General features: G+C 37.6%; 1 protein-coding gene and 1 long non-coding RNA gene across 4 annotated transcripts in view; one reads left to right on the top strand and one right to left on the bottom strand.

The window, feature by feature from the left end:
• The window catches only part of LOC133663566 (uncharacterized), a 136,075-nt gene that overhangs the window by 39,078 nt on the left and 71,378 nt on the right, over positions 1-25,619 (bottom strand). The gene's annotated exons all lie outside the window — the stretch shown is intronic.
• The window catches only part of limk1a (LIM domain kinase 1a), a 111,864-nt gene that overhangs the window by 21,713 nt on the left and 64,532 nt on the right, over positions 1-25,619 (top strand). The window lies entirely within an intron of this gene.

Genomic DNA, 25,619 nt, shown 5'->3' with positions numbered 1-25,619 from the left:
TCAAGATTAGACAAACAAACAGTGTACAGGGTTACAGAACAGGAACGCTGATGGGTCGCCAAAGGCGCCCCGTAAAAGATAACAAAAAAGTAAAACGCTGGGGAAGAAGATGAGTAAAAAAATACAATCTAAACTGGGCTCCTAAGGGGGCCTAGTCTGGAGTGGGAAAAAACCTCCATGCCATGCACACATAAATGTGTTACATTTAATCACGACAACTCGCAACAGAGGGGTAGGGGGAGTTGGGACCCTAGAGGTCGACTGCTGCTATGAAGCGCTGCCAGCCGTCCATCACCCCGAAGGGGAATCAAGCGGTGGTGAAGGCGTGGGGTGGGGTTGGGTTTTGTGTGTGTATATGCCCATTGTCTTGGGTGTGTTGATGTAGTGTCCATAGGCCTGGGGCCGTTCTGCATGCAAGCAAAAGTTCGACTCCAGGTGTCGTTGAGGAGGGAGGGAGGTCAAAAGCGTCCATCATTGAGGTGTCCTCGGGGATGTTTTCAGAACAGCCTGCTCCTGCGTCAAGGCCATTCGAGGGAGTCGAATCGTAGATTACGATTTTTGTTTTTCCGCGAGCAGACATTACAATGGCTTGTCTGTTCTATTCGTCCATGCTGGCCCTCATATCCAATTTTTCAAATCAACCCCGCCCCCCAAATTAATGTGTTTAAGCCATAGCATCCATACATAAATATAAATTAAAGATAAAGATCCCAACAGGTAGAGTTGATTAGAACAAACATGACTCTGAAAGTTATTCCCACAAGACAACTTATGGAGTAAAACATACATTAATTATAATATACAGTATTTAATATTTATTGTTCGAATGTGACATGCGGACACACAAGTTGAAAACAACAAATTAACAAACAAGGAAGTGAACAAAAGTTTTAGCAACTGTTATGTAAAAGAAAAGGGGTAGGATTAAATAAGCTCTGCTTCTTCCTACTCCTTTTCGAACATGTTGAAAAGAGAAACTGGAAATTGTGATGTATCATGTTGTATGCTTGCATGTTCGAAATAAACTCAAACTCAACTCAACTCAACTCAAATTATCAAATGTGTGTACAAGTGCACAAGGCGCTCGTCCCCATCAAGACTGCTAATACCGTGCTCACCCTTTAGAGCACGGCTGTAACTTCCTGGAAGAAAAATAGTTATTCTCAGGTTTCTCTAAGTTTGCACTATTTTCCTACACTTCATTAAGCATTTCTTACATATACCTTATTTTTGCACCTTCATTTTAAGAAGTTATGTTTACCATATATGTTTACCATATATAATTACATATATATAATCGATCCATACATGTTCTACCGCTTGTCCCTTTTGGGTTTGCGGGGGGTGCTGGAGCCTATCCCAGCTGCATTTAATATATTTTTGTCCTGGTCCTTACTTTAGATAGGTCATAAAAAAAATCTATAATTATTGATATCGACCATAGTAAAATACTTATTACATGATACATTTTTTAGCCATAAGTGTTAATTCACCACAGTATATAGAATATAAAATAGAAAAACGATACTTTATTGAATCTGTGGAGGTGAGTGAGCATTGAAGTGAAGCAGCTGACTGTGTGACACTTCCCTTTGTGGGTTTTTACACCAGTGGTTATGCTCTATGGTTCTCAGGAACAGTTGATCCAGAGTGTAAACTCGGTTGCGTTCGGCCATGAACAAAAATCTTTGTGTTTTACTAAAAGTGATATTTCGGAGCTAAAATGGCTCATTGTCCTACGATCACATTGTCCTTCACTTCCTTAAATGTGGTGCAAGCTTCACATCAGTTCCTATCGAGAAGATGCACATACTTTGTATGCTTAGTTACTCACCTTTTGTAGTGTGTAATGTGTGGGTTTGAAAATTGGGATTAAATGTTCTAATCACAGAACCCCCAATATTAAGGTGTGTTTACAATATGATCCAGTTTTACTAGTTAAATCAATTATAAATGATAATTATTTTTGCATTATATGATATATGCCACTAGTATACTTGCAAGCATACAGTAGTACAGGGGTGTCAAACTCATTATAGCTCAGGGGCCACATGGAGGAAAACCTACGCCCATGTGGGCCGGACGGGATAACTTGAATATAAAAACTAATTCAGATTGTTTTCTTTTTTTTACTTTGTCCCAAAATAAAACAAGCAGATTCTGAAAATGTACATAATACAGAACATTAGGGGTGTGGGAAAAAATCGATTCGAGTTCGAATCGCGATTCTATTGTTGTGCGATTCAGAATCGATTCTCATTTTTAAAAAAAATCGATTTTTATTTTATTTATTTATTTTTTAATTTTATTTTATTTTTTTAATTTTATTTTTTAATTAATCAATCCAACAAAACAATACACAGCAATACCATAACAATGCAATCCAATTCCAAAACCAAACCCGACCCAGCAACACTCAGAACTACAATAAACAGAGCAATTGAGAGGACACACGAACACGACACAGAACAAACCAAAAGTAGTGAAACAAAAATGAATATTATCAACAACAGTATCAATATTAGTTACAATTTCAACATAGCAGTGATTAAAAATCCCTCATTGACATTATCATTAGACATTTATAAAAAATAAATAAAAAGAACAATAGTGTCACAGTGGCTTACACTTGCATCGCATCTCATGAGCTTGACAACACTGTGTCCAATATTTTCACAAAGATAAAATAAGTCATATTTTTGGTTCATTTAATAGTTAAAACAAATTTACATTATTGCAATCAGTTGATAAAACATTGTCCTTTACAATTATAAAAGCTTTTTACAAAAATCTACTACTCTGCTTGCATGTCAGCAGACATGGGTAGATCCTGCTGAAATCTATGTATTGAATGAATAGAGAATCCTTTTGAATCGGGAAAAAAATCGTTTTTGAATCGAGAATCGTGTTGAATTGAAAAAAAAAAAATCGATTTTGAATCGAATCGTGACCCCAAGAATCGATATTGAATCGAATCACGGGACACCCAAAGATTCACAGTCCTACAGAACATATAGATAACGTGCAAAAAACGACTTGCTTGAGTCGTTGAGTTAATGAATTATATATGAATTTAATGCAAACAAAATTGAACACTTAACAATAAGCTCTTAAAATGCAGGTGCAAAAATAAGTAATATGTAAGAAATGCTTAATAAAGTGTAAGAAAATAGTGCAAAGTGTGAAAATGTAAACCTAGAGAAATTTGAGAAGAACTATTGTCTGCAGGTATAGTGGCAGGAAGTTACAGCTGTGCTCTAAAGGGTGAGCGCGGCTAAGGTGGTGTGGTATTAGCGGTCTTGGTGGGGACGAGCGCCTTGGATCATTTGCAGACCACATTGGTCTGACTACGGTCCCTTTTTAAAGAAAATCCCCAAAACTGCCATACTATCAAGTTGACTTTTCCTCTTTTATCCACAATTTCTTCTCACTCCATGAGACAACAAGATGGCGCAACCAAACTAGATAGCTGATACTGTTACCTGATTGGCAGTTAGCGTGTCACTCCCACCGATCAGTGATCACTTCCTGCGTTGCTCGGTTACCAGAGAGCGAGGGCCTTTGTTCATGCTTTCTCTCGGTTTTACTGTACGCATTTTTTATTGATATCGATTACGTGTCTTATCGCAGCATATTTTGACATTGTTTTATCGCCCAGCCCTAGTAGGACTATTGAACAATGAGGAACAGGTGTGCTGGCAGGACTGGGAGTAAAGGTGCTGTGAAACACAGAGAGCAAACAGGAAATAGTAACAAAACAAGAGCACCAGGACAGGAAACAGTAGCAAACAAAGTCCAAACTGACTTTATTTTATCATTGCTCAATGGTATTTGTGATGCATATAGCACAGATTTGTTGGAATGGATGTTTTGGTCTCTCCTGAATCCTGCTGCGGCTTGTATTGTGTCCCCTGCCTGTGGAAGCATCCAGAAGGACCCAGACTGAGGGCCAGCTTAACTGGCAACAAAGGAAACTGCTGCCGCTCGCAGCCTTTACTCCCAGTTGCTCCACGCTCGTGTTGACTCGCGGGACGGAGCCACAAACGTTCAAAATTTACAAACTATTGTCGTGAAAAGAAGCACTTGCGATGTGCCGAGGCCCCAAGAGTGCTGCGAACTCATTGGCTGAGGGACTTCCTGCTTCAAAGGCACCCAATAGAAATAAATCACGATGAGCTAATGCCTTTTCCCCAGCGGGAGGGGATGACATCATTGCTGTGGCATTTCTGGTTGCCATGGAGAGGGAGGAGGAGAACAGAGGGGGATAAAAGATGGGGTGCAAGAAGGGGCGACGTGTTTTTGGGGGAGTGTGTGAGAGCCCGGTGGCATTAAAGCGGAATTCTTCAAGTTGAATGATGTCCCGTTGTCATCTTGCATTTATGCTAATGTGGAAATGTTGGCGTTGATGCGTTAATCCTTCCTGAATGTACATGATTGTGTATGGGGGAGGAAGAGGCTTTCCCACGCAAAGTGTGTGTGTGTGTGTGTGTGTGTGTGTGTGTGTGTGTGTGTGTGTGTGTGTGTGTGTGTGTGTGTGTGTGTGTGTGTGTGTGTGTGTGTGTGTGTGTGTGTGTGTGTGTGTGTGTGTGTGTGTGTACGCATTACATTGTCTAAACTTTTTGACTTGGGAGGCCGCATTGGGCCTAAAAAATTTGGCCGGGGGCCGAAAGCCGACTGCATGCATGTAAATGAACTATATATACGTATATATATATATAGCCTATACATGTATGTACATGTGAAAATATTATATCAATATAATGGATTTATAATTAATAAGTATAATTAATTAATAAGTATATAATATCAAGCAGCTAAAATGCGCCAAACATGGATAAGTGTGTAGAGAGTGTTTTGCATTTTTCCCCTTCATGCACTGTAATGAATTTAAATGGGTGTAATTTAGAATTATTTTATGGTGATTGGAAATGTTTTATAATATCCACAAAGTCCAGTGAGCAAGTTGTGTTGTGTGACCATGTGAGTTGACCTTTTTGTGTTGTTTGCATACATATATTTTTTTTGCGCCATGACTAGGGAAGGTTGTGTAATGTTAATAATAATAACAGTGTCAGTGAGGGATAGGAGGACACTGGACAAACTACTGGCCATCATGGACGATCCTGCCCACCCACTCCACCAGGCAGTTGAGGGACATATTATGTATATATTACGTATATATTTTATATTGCTATATTTAGTCTATTTATACCTGCATTGTCCTTTCCATCCTTGCACTTTCCATCATTGTAACTGAGCTACTGTGTGGAACAATTTCCCTTGGGATCATTAAAGTTTGTCTAAGTCTAATAATAATAATAATAATAATGTAGCATTATTTATATGTATAAACCCCATGAAGAACACAATGAACTTAGATTATGTCTCAGTATATTTACAAAGCCATTCAACTGTAAGCGCTTCCTTTTTAGCATTATCATGCTGGCAGTTCAGCATTATAAAGCAACCAAGTTTTTCGCCAAACTGCCGCATTGGTGACATCCGCAACTGCCACAACACATTCATTTATCATCAAAATGCAACACGGAACGACACAGGAAGTCCTTCATGCCGACAGCCATCAGACTGTATAATGCATATGTTAAGTTCAAGTTAAAGTACCAATGATTGTCACACACACACTAGGTGTGGCGAAATTATTCTCTGCATTTGACCCATCACCCTTGATCACCCCCTGGGAGGTGAGGGGAGCAGTAGGCAGCGGTGGCCGCGCCCGGAAATCATTTTTGGTGATTTAACCGCCAATTCCAACCCTTGATGCCGAGTGCCAAGCAGGTACCTTTTTGACTTTACTTAAATGTATAATAGACTGTATTTATATTATTCACATGTGAATAATGCTGTATAATAGACTGTATTTATATTATTCACATGTAAATAATGCTGTATAATAGACTGTATTTATATTACTCACATGTGAATAATGCTGTATAATAGACTGTATTTATATTATTCACATGTGAATAATGCTGTATAGTAGACAGGTATTTTTTACATGTGAATAATATAAATACAGTCTACTATTCAGCATTATTCACATGTGAATAATGCTGTATAACAGACTGTATTTATATTATTCACATGTGAATAATGCTGTATAGTAGACAGGTATTTTTTACATGTGAATAATATAAATACAGTCTACTATTCAGCATTATTCACATGTGAATAATGCTGTATAATAGACTGTATTTATATTATTCACATGTGAATAATGCTGTATAGTAGACAGGTATTTTTTACATGTGAATAATATAAATACAGTCTACTATTCAGCATTATTCACATGTGAATAATGCTGTATAATAGACTGTATTTATATTATTCACATGTGAATAATGCTGTATAGTAGACAGGTATTTTTTACATGTGAATAATATAAATACAGTCTACTATTCAGCATTATTCACATGTGAATAATGCTGTATAATAGACTGTATTTATATTATTCACATGTGAATAATGATGTATAATAGACTGTATTTATATTATTCACATGTGAATAATGCTGTATAATAGACTGTATTTATATTATTCACATGTAAATAATGCTGTATAATAGACTGTATTTATATTACTCACATGTGAATAATGCTGTATAATAGACTGTATTTATATTATTCACATGTAAAAAAATACCTGTCTACTATACAGCATTATTCACATGTGAATAATATAAATACAGTCTATTATACAGCATTATTCACATGTGAATAATGCTGTATAATAGACTGTATTTATATTACTCACATGTGAATAATGCTGTATAATAGACTGTATTTATATTATTCACATGTGAATAATGCTGTATAGTAGACAGGTATTTTTTACATGTGAATAATATAAATACAGTCTACTATTCAGCATTATTCACATGTGAATAATGCTGTAGAATAGACTGTATTTATATTATTCACATGTGAATAATTCTGTATAATAGACTGTATTTATATTATTCACATGTGAATAATGCTGTATAATAGACTGTATTTATATTATTCACATGTGAATAATGCTGTATAATAGACTGTATTTATATTATTCACATGTGAATAATTCTGTATAATAGACTGTATTTATATTATTCACATGTAAAAAAGTACCTAAGTGTTTATTGTTTATTGTGAGCGAACTGTGGTGCTGAATTTCCCCCAGGGATCAATAAGGTACTTTCTATTCTATTACAGCCCTTTGAGACACTTGTGATTTAGGGCTATATAAATAAACATTGATTGATTGATTGATATTATATTCTATTATATTCTATCATTCAAATGTTACAATTATAATACAAACAAAACAGTTATCAAAATGACACCATAGTCGAAATCAAGGTAACATAACTACACATTTAACCAATGTGAACAGTAGATTTTAACATAAAATTAAATAGAACAAACAAAAGAAACATTTTTACAATGTAGTTCAGGGTGCGCATCGTGCCGTCAACCAATTGCGAGTGCTGCACGGAACTCTGACTACAAAGATGATAGTCATGTTGAATTAAATATTTGCTTCTTTCTGTTTTTGTTATTTTATCCACCGAGTGGATAATTTACAATGAAAGAAGGTATTGTGCGTCGATACATGCATCAGTCTGCCGCCATCTGCTGCCAGCCACAGCGGGAGTACCGGATGGCTTGCACTTGCGCTGATTGCAGTAGCGGAAGCTAATCCAGAGGGCGCTTAAATAAAGTCAGCTGACACGTCATCTTTAAACAGTGTCATGTGTGACGTGGGTTACTATTGCGACATCCTGTGGGCACATTTAGAACAGCGGTTTCTTTCATAAAAAAATTGCAGCTTGTTTATTATACTTTGCAAACTAATCTTGCAGGCCGGATTAAACCTGTCCGCGGGCCGTAAGTTTGACACCCTGGTATAAATCGTGTGTCCTTGTCAGCGTGTATTGGCATATTGATCAGAAGTCCTTAGCCTTCCTGCACGCCTTGCAGATTGAGGAGACGTGGACGTCCCTGGGAGCTTTAGGGAAGATGAAAGGTGCTTTAATAATGAATAAGCTGCTACGTGCATGTGTGTGTGTGTTGTGTCTTCAGGATGTTGTGAGCTGCAAGTCTGTTGTGGAGACACATTTGTTAGGTTTTATTTCCATTATTATTTGTTACTTTTATTTTTTATTGGGATCGGAGAATCTCTTCTGAACTCCTGTTTCCGTGTTATATCGAGTAGAATAATGAGTTGCACCCCAAGAGAGATCCCTCCGGTGATCTGATGTTGACCTCCGTTAAACCACAAACTAGTTGGTGAAACACTGCCTCTGCTGGTTGCAACAAAGTAATGCACTGCATCGGAAATCTAATCAAATCTATCTAACGGAGTATGTGTTATGTATGAGTTAGTTATTACTGCCATCTGTAGTCTGGGGTTTATATTCCTGCAGGCTTTGGTTATCTCGGGCACGCCAACCCCGAGCTTGTCATTAAGTAGCCATAATATACATTTTGGATGTACAGTCGTGCCTTGCTATAAACGTGCCCCAATTTCAGAGTTTATACCAACTTTCTCTCTGCTAATTGTTGGATTTAGGTTAAGAGTCCCAAGTCCCGTAAGATCCGACCAAAACATCCGGTCTTCTTCGCTAACAGAAGCTTATCAATGTTTCAATCAATCAATGTTTATTTATATAGCCCTAAATCACAAGTGTCTCAAAGGGCTGCATAAGCCACGACATCCTCGGCTCAGATCCCACATCAGGGCAAGGAAAAACTCAACCCAATGGGATGACAATGAGAAACCTTGGAGGGGACCGCAGATGTGGGGGACCCCCTCCCTGGGCGACCGGTGCAATGGACGTCGAGTGGATCTAGCATAATATTGTGAGAGTCCAGTCCATAGTGGATCTAGCATAATATTGTGAGAGTCCAGTCCATAGTGGATCTAACATAATAGTGAGAGAGTCCGGTCCATAGTGGATCTAACATAATAGTGAGAGAGACCAGTCCATAGTGGATCTAACATAATAGTGGGAGTCCAGTCCATAGTGGATCTAACATAATAGTGTGAGAGTCCAGTCCATAGTGGATCTAACATAATAGTGAGAGAGACCAGTCCATAGTGGATCTAACATAATAGTGGGAGTCCAGTCCATAGTGGATCTAACATAATAGTGTGAGAGTCCGGTCCATAGTGGATCTAACATAATAGTGAGAGAGACCAGTCCATAGTGGATCTAACATAATAGTGGGAGTCCAGTCCATAGTGGATCTAACATAATAGTGTGAGAGTCCAGTCCATAGTGGATCTAACATAATAGTGAGAGAGACCAGTCCATAGTGGATCTAACATAATAGTGGGAGTCCAGTCCATAGTGGATCTAACATAATAGTGTGAGAGTCCGGTCCATAGTGGATCTAACATAATAGTGAGAGAGACCAGTCCATAGTGGATCTAACATAATAGTGGGAGTCCAGTCCATAGTGGATCTAACATAATAGTGTGAGAGTCCGGTCCATAGTGGATCTAACATAATAGTGAGAGAGACCAGTCCATAGTGGATCTAACATAATAGTGGGAGTCCAGTCCATAGTGGATCTAACATAATAGTGTGAGAGTCCAGTCCATAGTGGATCTAACATAATAGTGAGAGAGACCAGTCCATAGTGGATCTAACATAATAGTGGGAGTCCAGTCCATAGTGGATCTAACATAATAGTGGGAGTCCAGTCCATAGTGGATCTAACATAATAGTGAGAGAGTCCAGTCCATAGTGAATCTAACATAATAGTGAAAGTCCAGTTCATAGTGGATCTAACATAATAGTGAGAGAGACCAGTCCATAGTGGATCTAACATAATATTGTGAGAGTCCAGTCCATAGTGGATCTAGCATAATATTGTGAGAGTCCAGTCCATAGTGGATCTAACATAATAGTGAGAGAGACCAGTCCATAGTAGATCTAACATAATAGTGTGAGAGTCCGGTCCATAGTGGATCTAACATAATAGTGAGAGAGACCAGTCCATAGTGGATCTAACATAATAGTGGGAGTCCAGTCCATAGTGGATCTAACATAATAGTGTGAGAGTCCAGTCCATAGTGGATCTAACATAATAGTGAGAGACCGGTCCATAGTGGATCTAACATAATAGTGGGATTCCAGTCCATAGTGGATCTAACATAATAGTGGGATTCCAGTCCATAGTGGATCTAACATAATAGTGAGAGAGTCCAGTCCATAGTGAATCTAACATAATAGTGAAAGTCCAGTTCATAGTGGATCTAACATAATAGTGAGAGAGACCAGTCCATAGTGGATCTAACATAATATTGTGAGAGTCCAGTCCATAGTGGATCTACCATAATATTGTGAGAGTCCAGTCCATAGTGGATCTAACATAATAGTGAGAGAGACCAGTCCATAGTGGATCTAACATAATAGTGTGAGAGTCCGGTCCATAGTGGATCTAACATAATAGTGAGAGAGACCAGTCCATAGTGGATCTAACATAATAGTGGGAGTCCAGTCCATAGTGGATCTAACATAATAGTGTGAGAGTCCAGTCCATAGTGGATCTAACATAATAGTGAGAGAGACCAGTCCATAGTGGATCTAACATAATAGTGGGAGTCCAGTCCATAGTGGATCTAACATAATAGTGGGAGTCCAGTCCATAGTGGATCTAACATAATAGTGAGAGAGTCCAGTCCATAGTGAATCTAACATAATAGTGAAAGTCCAGTTCATAGTGGATCTAACATAATAGTGAGAGAGTCCAGTCCATAGTGGATCTAACATAATAGTGAGAGAGACCAGTCCATAGTGGATCTAACATAATAGTGGGAGTCCAGTCCATAGTGGATCTAACATAATAGTGGGAGTCCAGTCCATAGTGGATCTAACATAATAGTGAGAGAGTCCAGTCCATAGTGAATCTAACATAATAGTGAAAGTCCAGTCCATAGTGGATCTAACATAATAGTGGGAGTCCAGTCCATAGTGGATCTAACATAATAGTGGGAGTCCAGTCCATAGTGGATCTAAAATAATAGTGAGAGAGTCCAGTCCATAGTGAATCTAACATAATAGTGAAAGTCCAGTTCATAGTGGATCTAACATAATAGTGAGAGAGTCCAGTCCATAGTGGATCTAACATAATAGTGAGAGAGACCAGTCCATAGTGGATCTAACATAATAGTGGGAGTCCAGTCCATAGTGGATCTAACATAATAGTGGGAGTCCAGTCCATAGTGGATCTAACATAATAGTGAGAGAGTCCAGTCCATAGTGAATCTAACATAATAGTGAAAGTCCAGTTCATAGTGGATCTAACATAATAGTGTGAGAGTCCAGTCCATAGTGGATCTAACATAATAGTGTGAGAGTCCAGTCCGTAGTGGATCTAACATAATAGTGTGAAAGTCCAGTCCATAGTAATAATAATAATGGATTAGATTTTATATAGCGCTTTTCTATTATTAGATACTCAAAGCGCTCACAGAGAAGTGAGAACCCATCATTCATTCACACCTGGTGGTGGTAAGCTACATTTGTAGCCACAGCTGCCCTGGGTTAGACTGCTCCCCCCCCCTCATTTGCACCCCTGGTGGTGAAAACTATCAAAATGAGGGTGGTCCCAAAAAGGAGGGATTTTTCAAATTGGCTGTGTGTCGGTTTTAAAAGTGCTCCCCCTCAGGTCAACATTTGAAATAACAAGTGTGTGTAAAAATTAGAAGTGCTCCCCCTCTGGCCAACTTATGTAATAACAAGTGTGTGTAAGAAATTGAAATGCGCCCCTTTTGGCCAAAATTAATACAAAAAATGGAATACATACTGTATGTATATAGAGACATACTGTAATAACTTGAAGTAAATAATTGAGATTAAAAACCAATTACAAACAAAAAATAAATAAATAAAAATAAAAGCTTACCTTATTAATATTTGCATAGTATGTATATATTATTAATGTTGTAAATACAAATCTTTATATATCTAGAAAGGGTGGTCCTAAAGAGGTAGGCATTTTTCTCAGGTCTCAAGAAGGTAAGAAATACAAGAAAGTGTGTGTGTGTGATAGGCGTGTCCCTCATAAATGTTTCATGTTTGCATCTGTTCTAATAGCGATCCTTTTCACACATCTAGTGTGTCCATTTGGTTCCTTCCACTTCCTGTGGCAGTGTCACTGTGCACGTCATTTCATGACCCGGACCAACAGCTGTACTCACACACTCTTTTCTGCCCTCTAACACATGCACCGTAAATCAAATAGCAGAGAAAAATCTAGGAAATACTGGAAATTTGTCTACATGTTGTGAGAATTACAATTATTAGAAATAATTATTCACTTATTTTGTTTAATATCAGGGGTCTCCAAAGTGAGGCACCGCAGCTTATTTTTTTAACGGCCCACGGCACGTTCTAAAAATTATTTTACAAAAAAAACAATAAAAAGTTGAATCAAAGAGCAAACAGGTGAAATGTAACGAGGGAAAGTTGCCGTGTTAACTCTAATAACACAAAGTTGCCATGCAGGCCGTTTTTTTTACTTTAAAACTGTTATCGCTCCAAAAAATAATAATGAATCAAAATCAATGTTGTTATGAATTATCGACCTATTCAAGACTGCAATTACTTTGCAATCATTAAATGTTTTTTGGGAACATAATGCATGTTTTGTGAGTTTGCTATAAAAAAAAAAAAAAGTTTTCTTTGACCAAAAGGGCATGAAACAAAAAACATGTAAAAATAACAAAAACTAATAATAGATGGATAGATCTGAAGTTGATCTAGAGACATAAGCATTGAAAGAAAAATAAGATTTTGACTCGTTTTTAACCCTTTTATGAACAAGGCCCTTTTGGATCCTCAAAAGTTTTAGTAGGATTCTTTTTTTTTAAACTCATTGCTCAAAAAATAATGTCCCAAAATCAATGTTGTTATGAATTATTGATTGCAATTAAGGCTCCAATTACTGGACTTCAAATATTTGAGTTAAAAAATCTTGCAAATGTTGTGTTTTTGCTGTAAAAAAAACAGTTTTGACAAAAAAGCATTTAACATAAAAAGGTTTTAAAAATAACATAAAAAAATAAAAATTATTTATTTGTATATTACGTACTTTCAACATTTTGTATGAGTAAGGCCAAACTTAAGGAGAGCCCTGAACCAGGGGTTCTCAAACGTTTTTCACCAAGTGCCACCTCAGAAAAAAACTTGGCCCTTCAAGTACCACCATAATGGCCAACATTAAAATACAGTAGCGTAGTAGGCCTAAGTATTCATTAAAAACAAGGCACAGTACAATTAATATTGTTGGCCACTGTAACATTACACACAGTTTGAACAGTAACACTGCATTTGGAAAATAGAAACATAAATCACTGTATGTACTTTGATCAAGTGATTCTCTGGCGTACCACTAGATCAGTGGTTCTTAACCTGGGTTCGATCGAACCCTAGGGGTTCGGTGAGTCGGCCTCAGGGGTTCGGTGGAGCCTCCGGCGCGGAGGTCAAGACACCCCCGACTCATCTTGTAAATAAATACTTCTCCCTATCGGCGTACTATGGATACCCCCAAACAATGTTCCCTCTAATTTTCCATCTGATTTGCAGGTGTGTAATTTGTTGTGAGTTCATGCTCTGTGTTGGTTTTGTTCTTTGAACAAGGTGATGTTCATGCACGGTTCATTTTGTGCACCAGTAAAAAAACATAACTTTGTTGTGAATTGGATTTTTTTTTTTTTTTATTTATCACTAAAGAAGGGTTCGGTGAATGCGCATATGAAACTGGTGGGGTTCGGTACCTCCAACAAGGTTAAAGGCCTACTGAAAGCCACTACTAGCGACCACGCAGTCTGATAGTTTATATATCAATGATGAAATCTTAACATTGCAACACATGCCAATACGGCCGGGTTAACTTATAAAGTGACATTTTAAAATTCCCGGGAAATATCCGGCTGAAACATCGCGGTATGATGACGTATGCGCGTGACGAAGTCCGAGTAACGGAAGTTATGGTACCCCGTGGAATCCTATACAAAAAGCTCTGTTTTCATTTCATAATTCCACAGTATTCTGGACATCTTTTGCAATTTTTTTAATGAACAATGAAGGCTGCAAAGAAGACAGTTGTAGGTGGGATCAGTGTATTAGCAGCGGACTACAGCAACACAACCAGGAGGACTTTGTTGGAGCGCTAGCCGCGCTAGCCGCCGACCTCACCTTGACTTCCTACGTCTCCTTTAAAAATCATTTCAGTAGGCCTTTAAAGGCCTACTGAAATGATTTTGGCCTTTAAAGGCCTACTGAAATTATTTTTTATTTATTTAAACGGGAATAGCAGATCCATTCTATGTGTCATACTTGATCATTTCGCGATATTGCCATATTTTTGCTGAAAGGATTTAGTAGAGAAAATCGAGGATAAAGTTCGCAACTTTTGCTCGCTGATAAAAAAAAGCCTTGCCTGTACCGGAAGTAGCGTGACGTCACAGGAGGAAATATTCCTCACAATTTTCCTTTTGTTTACAATGGAGCGAGAGAGATTTGGAGCGACAAAGCGACGATTACCCCATTAATTTGAGCGAGGATGAAAGATTCGTGGATGAGGAACGTTAGAGTGAAGAACTAGAGGCAGTGCAGGACGTATCTTTTTTCGCTCTGACCGTAACTTAGGTACAAGCTGGCTCAGTGGATTCCACACTCTCTCCTTTTTATATTGTGGATCACGGATTTGTATTTTAAACCACTTCGGATACTATATCCTCTTGAAAATGAGAGTCGAGCACGCGAAATGGACATTCAAAGTGACTTTTATCTCCACGACAATACATCGGCGACACACTTAGCTACAGAGCTAACGTGATAGCATCGTTCTCAAATGCAGATAGAAACAAAATACATAAATCCCTGACTGGAAGGATAGACAGAAGATCAACAATACTATTAAACCATGTACATGCAACTACACGGTTAATAATTCTCAGCCTGGTAAAGCTTAACAATGCTGTTGCTAACGGCGCTAAGGCTAATTTAGCAACTTAGCAACCGGACCTCACAGAGCTATGATAAAAACATTAGCGCTCCACCTACACCAGCCAGCCCTCATCTGCCCATTCATCAGCCCTCATCTGCCCATCAACAGCCGTGCTCACCTGCGTTCCAGCGATCGACGGCGCGACGAAGGACTTCATCCGTGGGTTTGGTGGCCAGCATCGGCTAGGCGTCTGCTAAGTCCTTGTTGTGTTGCTACAGCCAGCCGCTAATACACCGATCGATCCCACCTACAACGTTCTTCTTTGCAGCCTCCATTGTTCATTAAACAAATTGCAAAAGATTCACCAACACAGATGTCCAGAACACCGTGGAATTATGAAATGAAAACAGAGCTTGTTGTATAGGATTCTCCGGGCTCCGAATACTTCCCTTGTCCTCGTGACGTCACACGCATACGTTAGCATAAGAAAAAGGTTTTAAACAGGAAGTGTGGCGGGAAATTTTGAATTGCACTTTATAAGTTAACCCGGCCGTATTGGCATGTGTTGCAATGTTAAGATTTCATCATTGATATATAAAATATCAGACTGCGTGGTCGGTAGTAGTGGCTTTCAGTAGGCCTTTAAGAACCACTGCACTAGATGGAGCCTGTGTAAGGAGATCCTCTGGCCATACTCTCTCCGATTTGTCAAAAAAACAGAGTGCCATTTTTAAGCCAACTTTGAAATGGAGTTGGCCATACTCTCTCCGATTAGTGGTTTGAGAATCACCACCATAAAGGTAAAAAAAACAACTATATATTGTAATGGTTTTGAAAATGAAAAAATATCACAATGGCCCCCGCATGCTGTAATTTTTCAAAAGTTGAAAAAGTTTGGACACCCCTCCTTTATATTGTAACACATTCTCTTCTCATGAGAATTAAATCCAATTGATGGACATTTCTTTCATGTTTTTTCTCATCTAAGCGTCGCTCAGTCCTAGCACTTGGGACCAATGAATCATGGTCGCTATGATCCGGATTCTGGCCGTGATTAATAAGGACAGATGTTTATTGTATTACATCTTAAAACGTGATCTCAGAGGCTGTATTAAATGTGACTGAGGCGAGCAATAAAGAGCCATATGGAGGTCGTTACTGTGTTCAACATGATTTGAACTGAAGCAAAACACATCCTTAATCTGGTTCAGGGTTGTTAGGCGTTGGTAGATTTGGTATTGACCTTTTTGTGGTAAAATGTGTTAACCAAAATTTATATCTCAAGTCGACTTATATATGTTTTTTTCCTTCTTTATTATGCATTTTCGGCCGGTGCGACTTATACTCCGGAGCGACTTATACTCCAAAAAATACGGTATATTTTTTATTCTAAGATGTAGTAGGTGCGGTTTATATGCCAGTGCGCTCTATTGTCTGGAAAATACGGTAATCATAATCCTTGTGCTGTCAGGGCTTGGTAAAAGGATTGGACTCAGATGCAGAGTAGGGAACTTGACAGGCTTTTATTTTGGCAGCTTCCTTTCACCTCCAAAGTCAAGGAATACAATACTATAATTAACCAAAAAACTACTCGATGAAAAAAGGTTCCAAAAAATAGGAACAACTGAAAATCACTCCGAACGGAGGAAAACACAAAACCAAAGACGAACTAATAATTGGCGCAGTAAATGCTATAAAATGTATAAACAAAAAAACGCTCCAACGGGAGGAATAAACAACAGCTATGAAAAATTCTACACTATCTTATTTAATAAAGTTTAACAAAAATAGTCACTCAAAAATTGAGGAATTTAACTAATAACTTACCACTTCGGCTGAATAAAGTCAATAACAAAAAATCACTCTGCTAAGGAGGAAAAAGGAAAACTCAAAATAGCCACGAAGGGATTCAAGAACATGGAACATAGACTGGATACAAGGCATGGACATGGACATGGACGTAGACGCTGGAAAGTACGAATGAACGAAACAATCTGGCACAGAACAAAGGAAGGAGTGGGCTTATAAGACACATGAGGGTAATAGGGAACAGGTGGAAACAATCAGGGAACAGGGATGACGTCAGACTGATGACACAAAAGGAAGGGCAAGTGACCTGAAACGAGAGGAGAGTTACTTTTCAAAATAAAACATGAAAATCACGAGACAGAAAAAAACAAGACAAGACATCCCTCACCGCGGTGTGACATGCGCGGGTTAAAAGAAAAGGTGGCTGCAAACGAGCGTCTTTTCGTGTCTTTCTGTCCATCTCCGGGTGTAAGTTGAATGTTACAGATGAACAACGTCATCTGTACAAACTTGTGTTATCCAGGTGAGAAGCATATTTTATAATCTACAATGAACTTTTATCAAGTTCGAGGCAATCATGATGCAGCATCTCAATATGTCCACACTGTCGAAGGGCTTTCGTATGGCCCCGTTTGTTGCGGTTTACCTGACACATGAAACGTGACAAATGGGGGTGTTGCACTTATCATTTTAGCCGCCAGATGGCAGTAGAGTATTGACTATCTTAAAATCTGTTTTGTGGTAACTCCCACTTTGACCACAGCATCAGTTGCTATGTAGAGTGGCGCTTTCCATCGTTTTCAGCAAACTGTATTGCAAAATGATGAACATATTTATCATTCATAGTTAATATTGTAAATCCCACATTCTTTATTTTCATGTACATTCTGGGTGACTCATTCAGTAAAAAATTTAAAATTCGGTTCCGTTTTTTTAAGTCGGTCTGTTGTAACGTTTTTAGCATTCGATCAGACGTTATTGGGAGGTTTTGTATTATCCATCCATTTTCTACCGCTTGTCCCTTTCGGGGTCGCGGGGGTTGCTGGAGCCTATCTCAGCTGCACATGGGCGGGAGGCGAGGTACACCCTTGACAAGTCGCCACCTCATCGCAGGGTCAACACAGATAGATAGACAACATTCACACTCACATTCACACACTAGGGCCAATTTAGTGTTGCCAATCAACCTAAAAAAATAATTTTGATATATTTTACTACTTATTTAAAAAAAAAATTGGTAGTACATGTTTTTCATGAAAACTATTTTATTTTATTTTTTCCCCCCGAATAAATATTTGGATATATTTTATTTGTTTTTTTAAAAAAAACTAAATTGATAGCTATTTTTTCATGAAAACATTCTGTTTAGTATTTTATGATCCAGAAAAACTAAAAAATAATTTGGGTATGTTGTATTACTTATTCGAAAAAAACATACATACATGTTTTTCATCAAAACATTTTTGTAAATTAGTTTTTATCCAGAAAAAATATTTGGATATATTTTATTACTCGTTTAAAAAATACTAAATTGGTAGTACATGTCATTCCATGAAAATATCTTTAGATTTTTTTATTATACAGAAAAAAAGATAATTTGGACGTATTTTTTAAAAAAATACGTAAATTGGGAGAGACATGTTTTTCATTAGTGTTCCTAAAAATATATACCGTATTTTTCGGAGTATACGTCACACCGGAGTATAAATCGCACTGGACGAAAATGCATAATAAAGAAGGAAAAAAACATATATAAGTCGCATTTTTGGGGGAAATTTATTTGATAAAACCCAACACCAAGAATAGACATTTGAAAGGCAATTTAAAATAAATAAAGAATAGTGAACAACAGGCTGAATAAGTGTACGTTATATGAGGCATAAATAACCAACTGAGAACGTGCCTGGTATGTTAACGTAACATATGTGACCTGTGCTGGCAAAATGAGTCACAATGAGGAAATTTTAAAAACTGAGTTATTGTTATTTACACATTCTCCATCTAAAGACCTTCAAAATGATATATGGTTTGTTGGAATCGGACAGAAAATGACCGAGTTACATCCGATTGAAGTCGACCAAGTTTGAGGGTCCGTTTTGAGAAAAACCAGCTTAAAGTTTACTGTTCCGGAACAGAATGTTCCAAAACAAAACTCCATAGCAACCATACCTTAAAAGTCCTTGTAGCAACACCAAAATTGGTACAATTAAAGTCAAATCCCATGTCTAAAGGAAAAATATATATTCAACTCTATTGAAAACGGTTATGTACAAAAATGTCAACACTGTTATGTCACAGTTTTTTTGTTCACTGGTCAGTTTGTCAGCTGGTCAGCTGTCCGTAATATTCCTGACCAGCAGCACTAAGAAGATTCGCCACTGCAGTGAATTTAGCGCACTTGCCTGTGTACCCTCTCCACCTTCTAAATCCATTACGGAATGTAAAACAGTCTAACTTATCCACAAAAATAATAATTAAATGTTCGAAAATCACCTTTTTTCACCAAATATTCCGCCCGAATTACTGTGTTGTTTTTCATCAGGGCGCTGCCATGATACCACAATGCACCGCGCGGGGTGATTCAACCAATGAGGGTACGCCTCACAGCGACCGCTTAGCAACAAGCCGGATTTGTTTACGTCGGGACAGGTTTAAAAACTCGAATTCTATTGGTTCAGAATGGCGTCATCGGGAATTCCATGCTCATTTTTAGAAAGTAGGTAAACTTGGCGTCACAATGATACCAAATATGGCTAGGGGGATTCCCACTTATTGCCGCGAGTGAGCGTTGAAAACACTTGATTTTCTCAAGGAATTTTAACACAAAGGACTAATTTCTGAAGACATACCTCGTACAAAACCTTCAAATAAAGGTGATTTAAGATGTTTTCTTGCTATTTCGATGATTGGGATCGCTAGATTGTGGCTTCATGGACTCATTTTTGTGAAAATCTCAATTTCAACCAAGATACATTTTTTTCCACTTATTTGCCTGTAGCTCAAAATTAGCCTGTGCGTATTCCGACTCATTTTGCCAGCACGGGTCACATATTATGGTAAGAGTCATTCAAATAACTATAACATAACCATCCATCCATTTTCTACCGCTTATTCCCGTCGGGGTCGCGGGGGGCGCTGGAGCCTATCTCCGCTACAATCGGGCGGAAGGCGGTGTACACCCTGGACAAGTCGCCACCTCATTGCAGGGCCACTATAACATATAGAACATGCTATATGTTTACCAAACAATCTGTCACTCCTGATTGCTAAATCCCATGAAATCTTATACGTCTAGTCTCTTACGTGAATGAGCTAAATAATATTATTTGATATTTTACGCTAATGTGTTCATAATTTCACACATAAGTCGCTCCTGAGTATAAGTCGCACCCCCGGCCAAACTATGAAAAAAACTACGACTTATAGTCCGAAAAATACGGTACATTTTTTTGTCTAAATTTGTCCCCATAGTCAAAATAAATCGCCCAGGCCTGCCTTAGTAGCTACTACCCTAACCTTAGTTCTTGGACTAAACTCTCGGCCCGGTCCCCCTCAGGAGGCCCTCTGGTTTGTTTTTGTGGTCTGACAGATAAAAGATGAGCGACTTGGGAGCCAGCGGCCTGAAAAAGAGGAACGTATTACTCTGTCAGACACTTTCAGTTAATTCCACTGAGGATTTCAGCGGGAGGGAGGCGACGGTTTTAGATTTATTAACGCCATTCCTCCATTTTTACCTCGGCCCTTTGGTTAGAGTCCAGCTGTGTGTCTTTAAAATCTCCTCGAGTCCCCCTTTGACTTTTCCACGCTCGTAAATTCCATCCCAATGTGCTACTTTTTCTCATATCGGGTTTCTTGAAATCAACAAATCACTCCAGTTCTGGTCGATATTTCCACACGCTTCTGGAATGTGTTTGTGTGTGTACACACAAGGAATTATAAGAGGGCAAAGACGCAGAGAGTATTTCACGCTGATAATCCTCTTACAGCTGCAATTTCTGTCACGCAAAAAAGAGAATCCAGCCATGAGCTCCTAGATGAGCATTAACACATAAGCACCGTGACATTAATGATTGAAAATCTAAATAATTGCACAAATGATATGTGAGTGTGAGTAACGTATAAATGGAAGTGAATGAGTGTTTGTGTCTCTCCATTGAAGTGAATAAATGACGCAGAGCAGAGAAGTAGCTCTCGTCGGGATGCTGCTGACATCTCCTGAAAGCTTTGACCCACTTCCAAGTCTCTCCCCCACCCAAACATGCTGCGTACTGCTACAGTCTGCCTGCACGCAGATGCCGAGGAGCGCGGGCGTGCCCGTGCTAGTAGTGCCTGATGAATAAATTGTGTGTCAAGGCACTGCAAGGCGAGCGTGTCGGCGGGCTTGCAGAGAGGCGACCTTGGGCAAAGTCATGCAAAGCTGCTGCACTTGCAGAATGTCTGAGGTCCTTCACTGGTTTGCAACTATGCAGCGATACCGAGGCAAACTCATTTTGCTCGACGATATATTTACCTACAAATTATTGCCGATAAACTATATTATTGTCAACTTTATTTTGAGGCTAAATTAACCACTGATGTAATGACAATTCATAATAATATTGTTAGTATACCCTTTCTAATGCAATAAACATGTATTTATGTGTATTTATATATATATTAGGGCTGCAACTAACGATTAATTTGATAATCAATTAATCTGTCGATTATTGCTTCGATTATTCGATTAATAATCGGATAAAAGAGACAAACTACATTTCTATCCTATCCAGTATTTTATTGGAAAAAAACAGCATACTGGCACCATACTTATTTTGATTATTGTTTCTCAGCTGTTTGTAAATGTTGCAGATTATAAATAAAGGTTTATTAAAAAAAAAAAAATTAAATAAAAAAAAACTGCGCATGCGCATAGCAAAGATCCAACGAATCGATAATTAACTAAATTAATCGGCATATATATATATATATATATATATATATATATATATATATATATATATATATAAATGCAATAAAAATGTATTTATTTGTATTTATATATATATATATGTATACATACATACTCATACTGTATATGTGTGTATATAATATGCGTATATATATAATGTGTGTATAAAATATGTATATATACTGTATATTATATGTATTTGTATTTATTTATATATATATATATATATATATATATATATATATATATATTTATATTTATATATATGTATGTATTTATAGATGTATATAATATATGTATATAGCATGTGTATATATGTATTATATACGTATTTATATATATTAATATATAATTATGTATGTATTTATAGATGTACGTATTTATGTATATGTATATAATATATGTATATATGTATTATATATGTATTTATATATATTAAAATACATTTTTACATGTAATTATATATAGGTATTTTTATACATGTAATTATATATAGGTATTTTTATACATGTAATTATATATAGGTATTTTTATACATGTATTTATATATTTTATATATATATATATATATATATATATATATATATGTATATATATATATATATATATATGTATGTGTATATATATATATATATATGTATATATATATATATATATATATGTAATTATATATAGGTATTTTTATATATTTATTTATGTATATTTATATATGTATATTATATATGTATGTTTATACATACATATATTTATATATGTATTTATTTATATGTATAATATATAGAAATAAATTTATGTGTATATATGTATATATATATTAAATATATGTGTGTGTGTGTGTGTGTGTGTGTATAATCAAAACAACACGATAATGGAAAGCTGAACTGTCAAAAGTCTGTTTTAGTCCCTTTTAAAAGTCCATCTTAACAACAAAAAAGTAAAAACTTCTTTACCTTGCTGTCTGTCCGCTAGTTTGTGGTATAGAGCCGACAAAAGGAGGCAAACACACTCAAGGGAGTGACGACAGAGAAGAGAGAAGGCGGTGAGGAGGGCCTGCGTGCTACTGCTCTGAATTAGAGTTCCCTCTCCTCTCTAGGTCTAAGTCCACAGCGATTCCCTTCTTCTTTGGGACCCATATTGAGTAAGCAGAATAGGCAAAACTTGGTGGATGGCGAGAAAAGAAACACGCTGAAACGCTGAAGCATACCTGGCTCGATCTAAAAGTTGGTAAACCGAAAAGTTTGCAAATACAGGGGTTTGTAATTCGAGCTTTCACTGTATGTCCATTAGAGCCACACTACGCCACTTTAGGAATGCAGGAAATGACACACATTTGAAAAGTAGGTCTGGGATTGATCCAGACGGCCATCTGATAAGAGGGAGCCTCCAGTGGGAAGTGGGGGAGACACTTAGTCACAGCTGGTGGACACACAGATTTACAGCGATTTACAAATAATGAAGCATTAGCTGGCTCTGCACACGCACGTTCTATAGTGGGGATTAGCACACATTTCACAGCCAATACTCCTGCTCATATCCATGTGCATATTTAATCAAGTGTTTATGAATAAAAGATGATCATGTAACACATAGTATTATTTCACCAGTATGGCCAAGGGTATACAGTATCTCACAAAAGTGAGTATACCGCCACATTTTAGGAACATTTATTTTTGCCGCCGCTTTTTCGAAAAGTTGCACAAAAACTGCGATGTTTTGAGGCTTATTTTTATCAATCACATTGCATCGGTTTATAATTGACACATTTTTTACCATTGTTTTAAGTGTTCTTTGTAACTGTGACACTAATCCGTGGTCACATTAAGTATGGTTTAATCTTAATTGTTATTATTATTATTATTGTATTTATCCCGATGCAACTTTTTCACTTCCAATAATACCCCACCAGGGTTTCCCACACATTCATTTATTTGTGGCGGCCCGCCACGAAAGAATTACGTCCGCCACAAATATAAAAAATAAAAATAAATAAAAATAAATAAAAAAATTATTTTTTATTTTTTGTCCTCTCCAGCTTCTCAGGCAAACCATATAGTTGATGTAGATGCCCGTATTGGCTGTTCAGATTTAGTTTACAAAAGAGAAGTGTAGGATACTTCTCTTGTTGCCTTATTTGTATTTGACTTTATTAAATGTATTTATATTAGAAACACAACATGTGTATATAACAAAGGGTGCAAAGTCTGCAGGCAGTAGGCAACACATGGTTAAGTGTAGGGAGTAAAACTGATGGCAGTCTAAAGTTCAAGATTTTTGGAGCTCTTTGTTCAGTGGATCAGATGTTTGATGAAGCTCTGTGTCTATCTACCACCACTACTGTTTTCTGTTTATTTGTTACTGACTGTGGCAGGACACCTCTGCCTCTGTTTCACTTTATGTTGCTGGTAAATAATATGGTTGTAGTAGTAGGCTAAAGTTAAATTATTTAGTATGCACTAATTAAAGGGGCAGAGCTTTGAGACATTTTAGCTTTTATATTTTACAAGATATATTTTTTGTAAGAACCACAATTAATAAATATATTTCAGTGAATAACTTATTGTTCAAATCTGTATATAAATATGTATATAAAGTGTTGTAATTATATTGTAAAATGGATGGATGGATGGATGGATGGATGGACGTTTAAACCAAAACTGTTATTATTAATTAGTAAGTATACATTTTTTGAGCCTTTTTAGAGAAAATCAAATCATTGTAGTAAATTATGCAAATTACTCGATGATGTCATGGTGACCACGCCCATAGCCACGCCCCCACCACCACAGGTATCTTGGCAGTTTCTGGGAAACACTGCCCACTGATATTAGAGCTTTGAGTTTATTGTCGATAAACTATATTATTGTCAACTTTATTTTGAGGCCAAATGCTTGTCCAGGGTGTACCCCGCCTTCTGCCTGAATGCAGCTGAGATAGGCTCCAGCAACCCCGAAAGGGACAAGCGGTAGAAAATGGATGGATGCATGGAACCACTGATGTGATGACAATTCATAATAATAATGCAAGTATACCCTTTCAAATGCAATAAACATTTATTTATATTGTATATAAATACAAGTTGAGTATAGGCCGACACCAATATTGGTCATGATAACAGCAGGAAATCAATCATACTTGTATTATTTTGTACTGTTGCTGTACTTTTCAAGTGCAATTACAATAATTCCATCAAGCGACTTGTTTATGTGTTTTTTTTTGCCTTTTGGTTGGGGACCCTTTGGGACTGTGTGACAGGGGGCGGCACTTTCATGACCTCTGAGGTGCTTTTTTTGTGTACTTCTGGATCTGCCTCCCGAGAGCCTTTAGGCCATGGAGACCAGCTGCTGGGTCTCTGCCACACCAGAGTCCGTTTGGAGGTGATGTTTCCCTCTTACACACATGCTTATGTGTGCTATGGCTATGAGGATTTTTCCCCTTGGCCTCAGTCTGGACCCCTACTCCAGGGGCCCTGGCTTAGACTGAATGTTTGTTTTCTCATCCCCCCCAGCATTTACCTGTTTCTCACCTTTTTTGCAAGGGGTGTCGGAAGTTGGCAGACCCTTGAGCGATCCTGTTCTGTCTCCCTGTAATGTTTGTCTGCTCTTGAATGGGATTGTGCTGATAATAAAGTATTTCTGATTCTGATTCTGACATGAGCGGTCTAGTTGGGATGATGACAGCCTTGCTTTTGTGTTTGAAACACAGTCAGCGCAGGCCATGGGCAGCACAAAGGCCCAGTCATAGCTGTGTGTTGTTTTTGCCACATCTCATTTGTCTGTGCACCTCATTAGGACAGCCTCATTACCACCACCAGGACTGACATTTGGAACATTTCCCAGGGACATCGCCGGACTTTAAATACACTTTAAAGATATCACTTTCGGTTCTCACTGCACCGAAACTCA

This window comes from Entelurus aequoreus, linkage group LG13 (assembly GCF_033978785.1).
Source record: "Entelurus aequoreus isolate RoL-2023_Sb linkage group LG13, RoL_Eaeq_v1.1, whole genome shotgun sequence".
Taxonomy (NCBI): domain Eukaryota; kingdom Metazoa; phylum Chordata; class Actinopteri; order Syngnathiformes; family Syngnathidae; genus Entelurus; species Entelurus aequoreus.
This window is presented reverse-complemented; position numbering and strand designations above follow the sequence as displayed.